The sequence below is a fragment of the Bidens hawaiensis genome, unplaced genomic scaffold (genome assembly GCF_021521415.1).
Source record: "Bidens hawaiensis isolate Kalapana, Puna unplaced genomic scaffold, B.hawaiensis_p1.1 tig00037557_1, whole genome shotgun sequence".
NCBI classification, from domain to species: Eukaryota; Viridiplantae; Streptophyta; class Magnoliopsida; order Asterales; family Asteraceae; genus Bidens; species Bidens hawaiensis.
Window position 1 is genome coordinate 39617 of NW_027496546.1, and position 14266 is coordinate 53882.

Below are 14266 nucleotides of genomic sequence, written 5' to 3' on the forward strand. Positions count from 1 at the left end.
AAAGCAATTTCGACAAACAAAGACTAGTTAAAAGGTAGACGTCGGAGGTATTATAAACAATACAAAATCTTTGGGTTTTCTTTGGCTCAAGGAAAGATCGAAATGTAAGTCGTTAAGTTGGTCTAGTTGGGTTAACTTTCGTTTGATGTAATTTTCTTTTGGTGTTTGGTTCCCTTCTGGGTTATTAAAGGGGGCATTCGGCTTTGGCTTTTGCTTTATAGAATATTACAATTCAAAAAGAAAAAAACAAAAACAAAAGAAAGAAACAAGGAAAAAAGACAACTTAAAGACAGCCACTAAATTTATGAACGGTGACGACAAATACTAGGACTGACTTTCACTCCATGCCCACTTATCATCACCCCATCTTTTGCCAAACAGTTCAAACATATAGTGTAAACTAACATGATTTCATCAACCCTCAACAGGCATATCATCACTTTGTGTACCATTATGGTTTGTTGTTATTGCTACTCTTGTTCAGCTAAAGACACTATCACAAGGGGGGATATCATCGGTGATGGTGTCGGTTATTTAGAATCTGAGGGAATTAAGTTTCAAATGGGCTTCTTTTCACATGAGAATGCATCAGAAGTAAGAAGATATGTGGGAATATGGTACACAATGGATCCAAAGACAGTTGTGTGGGTTGCTAACCGTGATAAACCAGTGCTCGATTCCACCGGACTTCTTACCGTTGCATAAGATGGCAACTTTAAGGTGCTAAACAAAGATGCAACTGTTTACTTCTCGACAGCCACTGGTAACAATGCCCAACTAACTTATCTTCTGAAATTTTATGTTAGATAGATAGATAGACACTCAGACAGATAGATAAGGGTTTAAACAAGAAATCATAGTTTTCTAGGAAGTGTAGGAAGAAGTTAATAAAATATACCATGTAAATACAACCTTATCTACATCTATGTTGTATATAATGCATGAGACAGTGACAAATTAAGAAACTTAATTTTAAGAGTTTTATACAATTTAATGCATGGCACGTGTATAAAGATGGTAAACTTTTTTTTTTAAATACAATTCACACGTAAACTTTTAATTCTTCAAAAAATGTTACCAATTTTTCATTTTTAACTTTAGCCAACTTTTTAAAAAATAAATTCTATTTACATGTTTACCCCTCATCTTTAACCATATATTATTTTTAATTTTAATTTTAAACTAACTTTCCCTCACGATTCTTAAACGGACTTAACGTTAATATTTTTGCAAAAAAATTGCACCATAAACACAAGCTTTTATTCTCTTTAATTTGAGTATGGTATTGATATAATTTTTCAACTAAAAAAATTGATATGTTACGTATGCATATTCACGGTTGGTTTTAACGGTTTTTATGTTAAGTCTGTGAGCCCAACTGTTAGTAACATTTTTTTGTCATCAAAACCAAAACTGAATGATTGAGAATTGAAACTGAACCATTACTAACAGTCTGGTTATGATTTGGTTTAATACATCTTAATGTTTTAAACCGAACCATGAGCACACATACTTGTTATGTAATTACCAGTGTCTATGTTTAAATTAATACTCGATGCATCGCGAGGGCACCCGTCTAGTACCATATATAGGGGTGTTCTTCGGGTTAGTTCTTCAGGTTTCAGGTTTCAGGTTTTTCGGATGTATTTTATGTTTTATTTAGTTCTGTGATGTAAACAAAGTACAAGGGTCAGCCATGCCATATTAGAATAGTTTTATGTTTGTGCCATCTATATATACAATGTCTGTATCGAACAAAGGTAACGAGCCCTCTTTCTGTCAATTCAATTTACAGAAATTCTAACTCGTGTTCATATTATCGATCTTGGTTGTTTGATAATCAATTCCTGTCAAGAATTTGTAGACGTGATAGGGTGCAATATAAATATGTAACTATAAAAATAACAAAAAAGAATTCCATTTTGCACCCTTAACTTTGTTTCTTTGTTCTAAACCATTACTCTGATACTATTATCATTGTTATCACAATTATACACTTACTTGATAAGGCCTATGTCTTCCCAGATTAATGTTACGGGTTGATATTTTCTTTAACATACGAATAATAGTTTATGAAACTGAAGTTGGCGTAGTTTGTGAGATTTCGCCATCGTTTTTTATGGAAAACTGATGAATTTTTGGTTCTGGCAGAAGGAGCTCCTCTAACGGCGCTGAAGTTAATGGATACCGGAAATGCTGTATTAATAAGCGTAACATCGCGAAGGATATTGTGGCAAAGCTTTGGAAGTCCAACTGATACATTTCTTCCTGGGATGATAATGGGCACCAAAATGAAGTTGGCATCATGGAAAACTGCTAGCGACCCAGGATCTGGAAACTTCGAGTTTCAGCCAACTAATCCAAGTTTAACAAGGTATTCTATTATGAAGGGGTCAACAATGTATCTTTGGAAAAGTGGGAAGATGTCAACAGACAGCTTTGATGACAACCAAATTTCCTCTAATGCATTCGACTTGCTGTCAAACGCCACCACACGAAAAGTAAACAACAGGTCACGGAATGGTACAGTATCTCACAACACTATTTCACTGGTTGAACCTAATTCAAGGTTAGTAATGGGTCATTTAGGGAAGTTACAATATTTTGAAAGGTCTAAAATAGAAAGCCAATGGATTTTGGAATGGGAGGAACCAAAAGATGCTTGTAGTGTTTATAAGGTGTGCGGGCCATTTGGGATGTGTACCGGAAATAATAACTCATTGCAGTGTAGTTGTCTGCCTGGATTTGAACCACTTTCGCCTGATAATCCAGCCTGTGGATGCAAGAGAACTTCTAAAATATTTGACAGGAGTACTAAAGACTCCTTCATAAACGTAACTATGGTTAGCATGGATGATACAGCTCTGCCCTTCTTTAAAGCAAATAATGAATCAGAATGCATAAAAGAGTGCCTCAAAGAACACTATTGCGTGGCTTATGCTTATTGTACTCAAAACGGAGGAATATGGGATTCGAGTCGTGTGAATACACAAGGTTGCTGGTTCTGGGATACGGAACCAAATAATCTTAAAGGACATGGTACACATAATATTTCCTTCCGTGTTTCAGAATCTTTAAAAGGTATATTTTCTAGCATTTCAACTTCGGAATCCACAATTAATGTACTCTTCATATTGTTGAATAGCAAGGAGTAATCCTTTGAAAAATCAAAAACGGTGAAAAGATCCATTGAAGCAAACCAAATCAGCCTTAATCACGCCATCAACAGAACATAGAAGTTAATGGCATGCGTTCAAATATTGTTGAACCTAGAACCCACTGGTGAATTGGCTTGTAACAAATGAACTAGAACGAGTTGCCTTTAATGACCACATAATACTACTTATATAGCATATAAGTTTATAACTAAATAACAACGATACTAGACTTAATTAAACAGATGAAGTCTCAACAGAAAGATCTTAACAACCTGTATTATTTTGAACTGTCTTGTAAGACTTGCATTGCTATTTACCAATTGAACAGCTAGTGACAAGGCTAACATCTTCTTTGAATTAAAATCAACAGAACCTAACATCAATACACCATCAGAGAAACCGAAGACTGAAAGAAAATCATTATCTAAGAATCTAGTCCTTGCACTTTCTTTTGTTGGGTCAGCTTTAGGACTTTTGCTATTTTGTGGCGTTGGCTATATTACTTATAAGCGATTGATGAAGAGAACAAGTAAGTCTTTATTTTAATACTAATAAACATTTTCATTCATTTAAGTTTGCCATTTATAGTTCTCTCTACAACAATGTCTTTTGACGCACAGACAATAACCAAAATAATAAAGAATTCATGTCTGGTAATACACGGACACAAATCAATGAGTTACTTAATCTCGGTCACCCTAAAGAAGATGAAAGAGAAAGCCACGAGGTGCCATATTTTAAGTTGGAAGCCATAATAGAAGCTACTAACGACTTCTCAGAAGAAAATCGGCTTGGACAAGGTGGTTTTGGGCCTGTCTACAAGGTAACAATGAAAACTTTTAAATTATCTTTTTTTTTGTTTGTTTAAAATAGCTAGTAAGTAAAGCACAATAAACACTTGATCAGGGTAAGCTTCCTGGAGGCGAAGAAATTGCAGTGAAGAGGCTGTCCAGCCTATCTGGACAAGGCTTACAAGAGTTCAAAAATGAGGTTACACTGATTGCTAAACTTCAACATAGAAATCTGGTTAGACTACTGGGATATTGCATCAAGGGAGAAGAAAAAATGCTACTTTATGAATACATGCCAAATAGTAGCTTAGACAAATTCATTTTTGGTAAGTATCTGTAGGATTCATATGCTTATGTTTGTAGCAAAATTTATAATGCTAATTGTATTTTGCAAGATCAAACACTTAGCACATCATTGAACTGGGAGATGAGATTCAATATCATTATGGGAATTGCTAGAGGACTTAATTATCTTCATCATGATTCTCGATTGAGGATTATCCACAGGGATTTGAAGGCAAGCAACATTTTGCTAGACGAGGACATGAATCCAAAAATTTCAGATTTTGGTTTAGCCAAGTTAGTTAAAGGAAAAGATATCGAAGATATCACCAGCAGAGTTATCGGAACCTTGTATGTTAGTACTCCCTTTTCTTAAACAAGAACCAAACTTGACTACAGAAACATCATGAGTTTTCTTAACATTTTTTTTTGTGTTTCTTAGTGGTTATATGTCTCCTGAGTACGCACTTGATGGTTTGTTCTCTATTAAATCTGATGTTTTTAGCTTCGGGGTAGTGTTGCTTGAGATCATAAACGGGAATAGGAATACCGGAGCTCAATTCCAAAACCATATAAGTCTTTTGGGGCATGTAAGTTATCTAAGAACTAATTTATAGGTGTTACCACATTGTTTATCTTTGGTTATATGTCTAAAAGTTCATATCTTAGGCCTGGCGCTTATGGATAGAAGATAGACCATTTGAATTGCTAGATCAAATACTAACGAAATCATGCGATTCAAGTGAGGTATTGAAGTGTATAAGTGTCGGACTTTTGTGTGTACAAGGAAACCCTGATGATCGTCCTACCATGACAAATGTGATTAATATGCTTGGAGGTGACATGGCCACCCTTCCAAATCCAAAAGAACCAGCATTCATTCCAAGAAGAGACCGTGCTATATCATCTATAAACATGTTGACTATTACAGAGGTAGCTGGGCGCTAACTTTGCATCTATTTCAACAACGATTTATCTGATAATTCTTGCTATTTGATAACAATATTCTTTTGTGACCTAGAGACGGCCCAAAGGGGGTCGAGGAGGGCGATGAACTCATGACCATTCTTCCAAGAAGCCCATAATTAAAAATTATATATGTTTTATATATAATTTTGTTTTAAAAAATATGTATAAAAAGTGATTCCTTGGTGCAATGGAAAGAGTGATACTATTTGGAATCAAAGATCTCCAATTTTCCCTGATGGTGTTTTTATTTTTGTAGAAAAAACTTATCTTTATGTTTTATATGAGCTCAACTCATTATTATTATTATTATTATTATTATTATTATTATTATTATTATTATTAGTAACTCATTATTATTATTATTATTATTATTATGCTTTGGTCCATGTTGGGCTTTCAATATGCAACCCAATTGAAAAAATTGTCAAATTATTTATCACATAATAATCGAGGATAATTTTTATTAAATTCATCTAAACGTGATTTCAAAGACTCGTTTTTATGCTCGTCCCGAGCCCCGGAATTTTAAGGGATTCTCGGAGATATGTTAATGTGATCGTTAATAATGGTTTTTGGTGATAAGCTTTTTGTTGAGTAGTTTCTCGTAAAATATAAGCTCAATATTTATGAACTCATTTTTATTAAGTTTATTAAGCATGAAGATTAAAGTTCCCATCAAAGTCTGGTTTGCAATGCTGAACTCGAGGATTAGAGACAAATAGCATATGGTAGTTTAAAATTTTCCTTAACATTTTATAATTGTAAAGAAATTCCCTCACTAGTACAAAGCATGTGATATGTCTGCCCATATGTAACACCCGATTTCAAAAGAAAACGGATTCTTAATAGTATATTGGAGAGCTTCCAAATAACATACCCCGATTTCTACATATATAAAAGCGTTCTATTTGCCCGCCAAAGTTATTGAATAACAATCTAGAACCTGCTCTCTTTACAAACAGCTAGACTCTATTTACCATGTCGAAAAATGGTATTGCACTATCTTTGCAAACAACTTGACTCTATTTACCCCATTGGAGCTCGGGTGAGTTGTATTGCACTATATATCTAGTCTGAAAGAAATAATTGATTGAAAAGCATTAGCTAAACAAAGTAAATTAAAAAACAATAAAAAGCAAAGGAAAAGAGTTTTGAAAAACAATAAGATAATACTACTTCCCCTTAAGGATTGCAGTTAAGTTGATAAAGATAACAGATTGATTTCATCAGTTTCTAGCTAGAGATAACTAGAGTTCTGATTTCATCACTTGTATACTTAAAAAGCAGAGAAAGGTATCTTGACAATGGGATTGTTGCTTACTTAAGCCACTTAACATAGACCCAGACAAGGGCGGATCTTATCTGGATCCGTAGCATACTAGATATAGCTACTTAATGGTCCATTGAAGGGGGGAAGCTATTTTATGTTATCTGAATGTGTAGCATGAGCACCAAGTGAGGTGAGGAGAGTGAAAGCATAAAGATGAAGATCCATTTTTTTTAAACTTTGGTTTAAAGAAAAAGGAAGAAGATGAAGAAAATTAGAAAAATATAATAATATTATAATTATGTTGAGTGTTTGACTTTTTATATGATTTTGACCATAGTCATGTGGGCTTGCACGTGACTATTCCTTCATTTATATATACATTGGTTTTTTTTATGTTATGCCATTTGCCCATTGAAGTTATATTTTAACTAGATTATAATGCAATTGTTCATTTTATTTCCAATACAAATTACACATTATTTTATTTTGTTTGCCTTACCGACCACATAGATTCCATCCTAAAGAAGAGAATATTAATTATCGGACATATTGAGATTTATTTTGGCCCTACATTTTAAATGTTCAAGTTTCATTACTGATCCAGAGGTTTCATGTTGTTAACCACCTCAAGCTAGGTAAATTAATAAGAAACAGTAACCAATACCATAAAGTCTTTTTTTTTGTCGATTATCAATAAACTTAACTCCAAGCAAAAGTCTCTTACTTTTTGTTTATTGTGACTAAAATTGGAAAACAAATATGCACGTAACAAACTCCAAGAGTTTATGAACAATAGCACGCTTCGTGTGTCATACTAGCCCTTTCGATCCTCACACCTCATCTTCAAGGACCTTAAGAGCCTCATACCTTTTAAAACAAAGGACAAGGAGACAGGTTGTGTAACAGGTTAAATGGTTAACTTCTGGTTCGTGTCAAAAATTTAAATTCGGTAGGTAGGTCAAACCACCCATTAAAATCTTTTATTCTGTTTTTAGTTTCATAAAAATTATATTTTTTTATTTTCAATTTTCAATTCATCCATTTGACCTACCGGGCATAAAATACCCAAACCAACCCCTTTGTATGTATACAGGGGAAGTTCTAATCTCCTATAGTCACCGGATAATGAATCAATCATGCGTGTTTTGAATTACAAAAATCTTGACTATAAACACAGGTAATTTATATACTTACAAAACCCAGAGGAGGTTGGTTTTCTAAGTTGTGCACCACGCTTTAAGTGTTGTACCATTTTGCAAGCTTATGCTTTAAAGCCTGTATCATATTTCACTTCCTTGTTTTGAGACACGTGTCTTTAAACTTTCCACTTGTCTTCTTTTATCACTTCCACAAGCTTCTTCTTCTTTTATTACCTCTAACAATGATAATAAAAATTGAAATACACCAATTACCGTTGTCGTTGGAGATGCAGTTGTTCCCCGCGGTCTCCCGTCATGGCGATGTTACCGTAGAGATCGGCCTGTTCTTGGCGGCCTCCGAGCATGGCGATGCTGTTTTTCTTTATAGCGTTTATTCATGTAGTCTGTCACTCTTTGTTTGATTTTTATGTATCGACAACAAATGGCTGATTTTTAACATTAGGCTGTTAAACGGGTCTCTTTGCGGGTTGATGATTCGTACTTGCCAAAATTGGTGTAACACTCGTTAATTTTCAAACCCGACCCGTTTTAAATTTTCGGTTTTGTTTTTATTTTTTTATAATGTTATTACTTAATCTCAATTTCCGTTTCATGAATTTTATGTGATCATTTCTATGCAATTATATTTTTCACCACCCTTATAGTATTGCATGCTCATTTAAAACATTCATAATCAAGATAATTTATTCATGAATTTTTCTCATGCAAATCACTAGAATTATTCTTGTATTATTATTATTACTATCTTTTCATATGTTAATTTTTTTAATAAACCAATGAATGTTTTAATTAAATAAATTTATTGAAAGAGTTACTTTAAAAACCTTTTAAACCATTTTAATTTTTGTTTTAAATTATATTAAACATGATTAAATTTCATAAATTCTATAAACATAACAACTCAACAATTTCACTATAAAAAGAGGACTAATCCTCCATCATTTTCACACCTCAATACATTATTTTCTTAAGCTTGAGAGCACAAATAACAAGTAAGTTTTATGATTTCATGCATTTTATAGCTTTTTTTTTTATTTTACCTTAGAATGTTCATAGTTGTTCATAAGTTGTTCTTCATGATCATGATACTTTTATCATAAAAATCCTATATTTTGGTTTTAAGAATCATTATGATCATGCATATCCAAGATAAACACTTTTGATTTTTCTAAATCTTGGATCAAACCAATTTATTTTGCAAAAACAAATATAAATATTTAGCTAAATATTATGATCCATTGATCATCATAAACTAATAAACTTTCTTTTAAATGATGATTTATAAAAAAAAAATTTTAATATTTCTTATAATAAAACTAACATACTTCATCTCTCTAAATAATTAATTGAGTAAATTAATTATTTTTATGTTTGTTCAACATAAACTAATATGTGTAATTTCTTTAAAATATTTCAAGTAAAAACCTTTAAATTAATTAATTAGTAAATTAATTTTTTATGCTACTAAAAAAAACAAAACGTTCAATCATAAATTGTTTTTAATCTTGTTATTTAAACTTATATTAATAAGTTATAATTATGCATTTATAAATAATTCTTCAATTATATATATATATATGTATGTATGTATGTATCTTAAATGATATATATAAACTTTAATTCATTTTAGTTAAACTCATTTTAAATCAAAAATCCCTACGTCCTAATTTGTTGTAGTTTCCTTGTCACACCCTGACCAATGAAGGCGGAAACGTCGAGGCGCGACATGATTGCTCATTGCACAATGACACTATAAAGTTACAATATTTAAACAACTCATTTAAATTCATATCATCATAAATAACACAACAATTGTTCATACAAAATGCCAAATAGATAGATAAACAAATAACTTGTTCTTTTATTTTCTAATATCCTAAAGCCAAGATAATAAGTTTCTTCAAGTAATCCAATCAAGCTAACATCAAACCTGTAACATTGCATAAAATAGAGTTTGTCAACACAAAGGTTGATGAGCAATTTTCATAGTTTTGGACAATAAGTATATAGTATGAAATCCACAACTAGTATATGAAAACAATAAATAATAGCAACAATTTAGATAATAAAACCGTCAATAAGAATACATTGACGACAATAATGAAATCGTCAATAAGAATACATTGACGACACCTTTCTATATAGGGATACCATACATACTCGGAATTAACGTATGATCATACTTTGATGAGGCTACCCGCCTTAGCATTCAAGAAGCTACCCGCCTTAGCATTCAAGAATTTGCACATAATCATGTAAAGCATATAACACCAAATCGAGCATTTATTTAAGTAAACATATACAATACGTGTTGTGGTTTAAGACTCAATTATAAATCATTTGAATTTGAATAAGTATGCAATGTCACCCCCAAAACGAAAGATGGAAAACGGGGGATGAAAAGGTACTCACATTAACAAGTAACTTGAAAGATAGTGTCGTGAATAACTGGAGAGATCGGTTTAACGAGCAAGACCTATATTAAACGGGTCTTGTGTTAGTAGGTAGTCTTGGAAGAGTTTAAAATAAAATACATGACAAATAAAGTAAATAAATAAAGTTTAGGATTTAAAATGTAAATATTTGAGAAATTAAAGAAACGAGTTTTGTAAAATAAGTTTACTCGAAACCGGGTCTCGGTATTCTATTCATTAGTTTTTTTTCTTTTTTTACTCAACCTATGTTAAGTAATAATGTGGGTTAAAATGCGATATTGCAAAACCTTTGGTTATAAGAATACCAAAACGAGGTTTAAACGAGTGTTCGGGTTTGTCGGTTCGAGACTTGATAATTGACCAAGCTCACAGTTAACTTCCCAAAATAATAAATGTTATGAGATAACTCAATAAAATCAAAATAGACTTAACCAAGTATGTAGTTCTATTGTGAAGAACCTTAACGTTCGTTAAGCGAGTATACGACCTTATCGGTTCGAACTTGTTATAAGATCAAGTTGGTTACCGACATCCCAGGTATGTTTAGAAATTAACTAAAATTGATTTAAAATATAATCTTGAAGAAAAATATGAGTTTTGGTGGCTAAAAACACACTTGTGTGTCTTAAGCGAGTGAACTCGGTTTAGTTTGGTTTTTGGTTCGGTCCTTGACTCAAAATAAGACTGAGGATGGTTACCACATACCCAATTACCATGGAACTTGTAAAATAATTATAAATAATAATACTCAAGTTTTACATTCAGAAAGTTAACAATAAAGCTTTTAAACAAAAGTTCGGTCTTTGGTTCGGTCCTTGACTCGGAATAAGACCGAGGATGGTTACCACATACCCAATTACCATGGAACTTGTAAAATAACTTATAAATAATAATACTCAAGTTTTACATTCAAAAAGTTAACAATAATGCTTTTAAACAAAAGTTCGGTTTTTGGTTCGGTTCTCAACTCGGGATGAAACCGAGGCTAGTCACCACATACCCAATACCATGGAACTTGACAAATATGAAAAATAAACTAAAATATGTAGAAGTTAAGCAAGTATAACAAGTTATATGGTTAGATTTGTTAAATATATAAACAAGGACTACAAAGTCCTCCATGTAACCTTGCCTTACTAGTCCGACATTTCAACCGTCCGAGACCAGAGAAATGAAAGACCGAAGGTAAGCAAGGAGTGTATATTATATATATGTTGTAACATCAAGCTTTAAGTATTGAGAAGTTAGTTAAAATGAAAGATTAACTTATGAAGAACAACCTTAGAATTCAAGAATTTGAGAGAGAAATAAAGAAATGAGCAAGCACAAATGAAGAGGATGGGTGTGTATATATAGGGTAAGTTGAATGGGTCTTTCATAAAGGGTGTTTCATGAAAATGGGTTGGTTATAGACCCAAGAAAGCACAAACTACAAATGGGTCCTTCAAGTCTCCATTTTGGTAGTTTTAGTCCCTGGAGTTCGTTTTGAGCGTTTTCGGGGAATTTTAAGAACTGAAAAGGGTGTTTTTTGTTTTTTTTATCCAACAACTATAAAACAAGTATTTAACATACAATTCATCATTTTGATAATATCGAAAGGTTCGGGATACAAAACGGGTCGGGTTTACATTAAGAATACAAGTATAAAATAACCCGAAATTGACAAATGTCACATTCCTTTCCATTTAAACTCGTTAAAATCTAGCATATATATTTATTTGTTTAGGATAATCAACTGTGATTCTTCGCCTTGTTTGTTGGACTCGTTCAAGCTATCGTCCTCATTTTCGAGGTGAGTTTCTCACACCCCCTTTTAACGCTTTCATATTTTTGGGTTAGCATATATATTCTATCAAATCAATTGTTTACTTATTCGTTTACAAAACTACAATTCATGTCATGGACTTGTGTGTTTACTTGATTACTTTCTCAAAACTTACTTGCCTGTGGTATCCTCAATAAGTATGATCATACGCTCTCTTTTGCACTAAAGACCATTTTGTTATGAGTGAAAAATGGCATCATTATCCAAGTACGTTGGTTGTTACCAACAGGAAAGGACTTTATTTGCATGATTTACACATGTCACATGGAATTGCATGATTATATATATATATATATGATGTAATCTAAAATATACATATTATTATATAAATATTCCATATACTTTTAAATGCCTTTAAAAAAAGTTTTTATTGGATATTATTAATATTTGGTTCACATTTGAGTTTAATGGTTTCTATAGACTATGAGCTAAAATAGAACACTTTTACTAAACTTGAGACCGACGAATGAATGGTTGAGCATATATTATATATTACTAATTTTTATTATTATAATTAATATTATATATATTAAAAAAGGAAAAAATAGAAAAAAAAGAGAAACGTGTTACATAATAATAATAATAATAATTATTATTATTATTATAATAATGAGATCCAACAAAAAAAGGAAAGTCAATCATACATATTTATGATGTTTCGTGAAGACAGGAGGCAAGAAAGGAAAAAACACCGCCATATATGCGGATATAAAGAGAGGAAGGGTTCACGAAGGGAAGTGAGAGCCGGACAAGAGGAAGCAGCAGCCGTATGAAGATTAATTCATTATTCGAGTTGAGGCGCTTGGGTTCACACCTATTTATCCAAACATCATAATCTTTGGTTTGAATTAATTAATATCTTTATGAATTCAATGTTTGAACTTATTTATTTTGGTTTGTTCTTGAGTATGGTTGTTGGCTAAACCCCTAAACTGCCTAGGTTATGAAGAACTTTTGTTGACGTTGGATTTTAGTTTGGACTTTGCTTTTGTTATGGTTTATGATTAAGTAAGAGGTTTCTTGTTATTTATTCGATGCATATGTGTGCTTAGGATTGTTTGATGAATTTTATTGTTTCACAGTTTCCTTAGTGATTGTCTGTCATATGATAGGATTCTGTTAGGTCATCTACTGTGTGTTTTTTTGACTAGTTTATGGTTGATTTGCAATAAAGCCATAGGAACAATATTAATTAATCAAGTAGACCTAAGTGTGCTGCTAATCTAAATAGCTGTAAGGTGATAGATTATATGATAAGTCTTGGTTGTTTAAGATTGCTAGATTTAGTTCTTCGTAAGGAGCCCGTCTATGTTTGACTTTTCAGCCTTGTTTATCTAGTCGAGTGAATACTTTAAACTACATTTGATTTCCGCGCTGTAAGGTAGGATTTCTTATAGAGGTACTTGTTATAAAATAATTAGCGATCGTAAGCGAGTCTAATTAAACTAGTGTTTTTAAGAACTTAATAGAGATTCATAGGTGTCTTCTTGAGAAGGGTCAGAGGTCCTGTTTGGGTTTTTCTTTAAGTGAATAATTTAATATCCCAGTTCCATAACTTAGCATTTTCCAACTATTTGATAATTGATACATTATGGATTCTAGCCTAGGTGCTTGCTTGTCATCATTTGAATTAAGTCCCAAGTTAAGTCGTCTTTAGTTTTATTAGTTAGTTTTAATATTAAGTTAATGTTAGTTTTTAGTAAAACCCCTCAATAATAATAAATAAATAGTCGTGTCTGTAGTTGAGTCTAATTTAACTAGTTAACGTAATTAAAAGAGTCTCGTGGGTTCAATATCCGGACTTACCTAGATGTACTAGAGTCGACCGGTTCACTTGCCGGTTAGTAGTCTTAAGTTAAGAGTCTAGAATTATTACTTAGTTTATAGATTAGCGTTTATTTAGTTAATAAATTAATAACTACTTTTAGCACGTCAATATATATTAAATTATAAAACATACGGGCAAACTCCTGTATATTAATGACAATTGAATTGCTCCGGCAAAATGAACCAAAATTGTTCCTCATCACTCCGGTGGTAGTCAGTTCTCCGACGAATCTTAACTGCCAATTGAATGCTGTGGTGGTGCAATCAATCAAACTGTTATCTATACCAATTGAAACCGACATACGACGATTGAATAATTTCCGTTTAAAAAGACCCGACATGCTTTACAGTTGAGTATCTCTCAGCCACGAACCACCGAACCTCAGGCAGCGAGCTTTTCATAGTACCTCCGATGCTCCGTTCAAGTCACCGCCGCTTTAGTTAACTTTGTATTCAATATAACGCTTCAATTAACTTTGTAGTCAATGCAATTGTAATGAGTTTTGGGCGGTTACGGATGTTACAGCGACAATATCAATTGCATGATGC

At 32.4% G+C, this 14266-nt stretch overlaps 1 pseudogene; it reads left to right on the plus strand.

The window, feature by feature from the left end:
- The first annotated feature begins 405 nt into the window (after window positions 1–405).
- LOC143589401 (G-type lectin S-receptor-like serine/threonine-protein kinase At4g03230) lies at window positions 406–5179 on the plus strand (annotated as a pseudogene).
- The last annotated feature ends 9087 nt before the right edge of the window (window positions 5180–14266 follow it).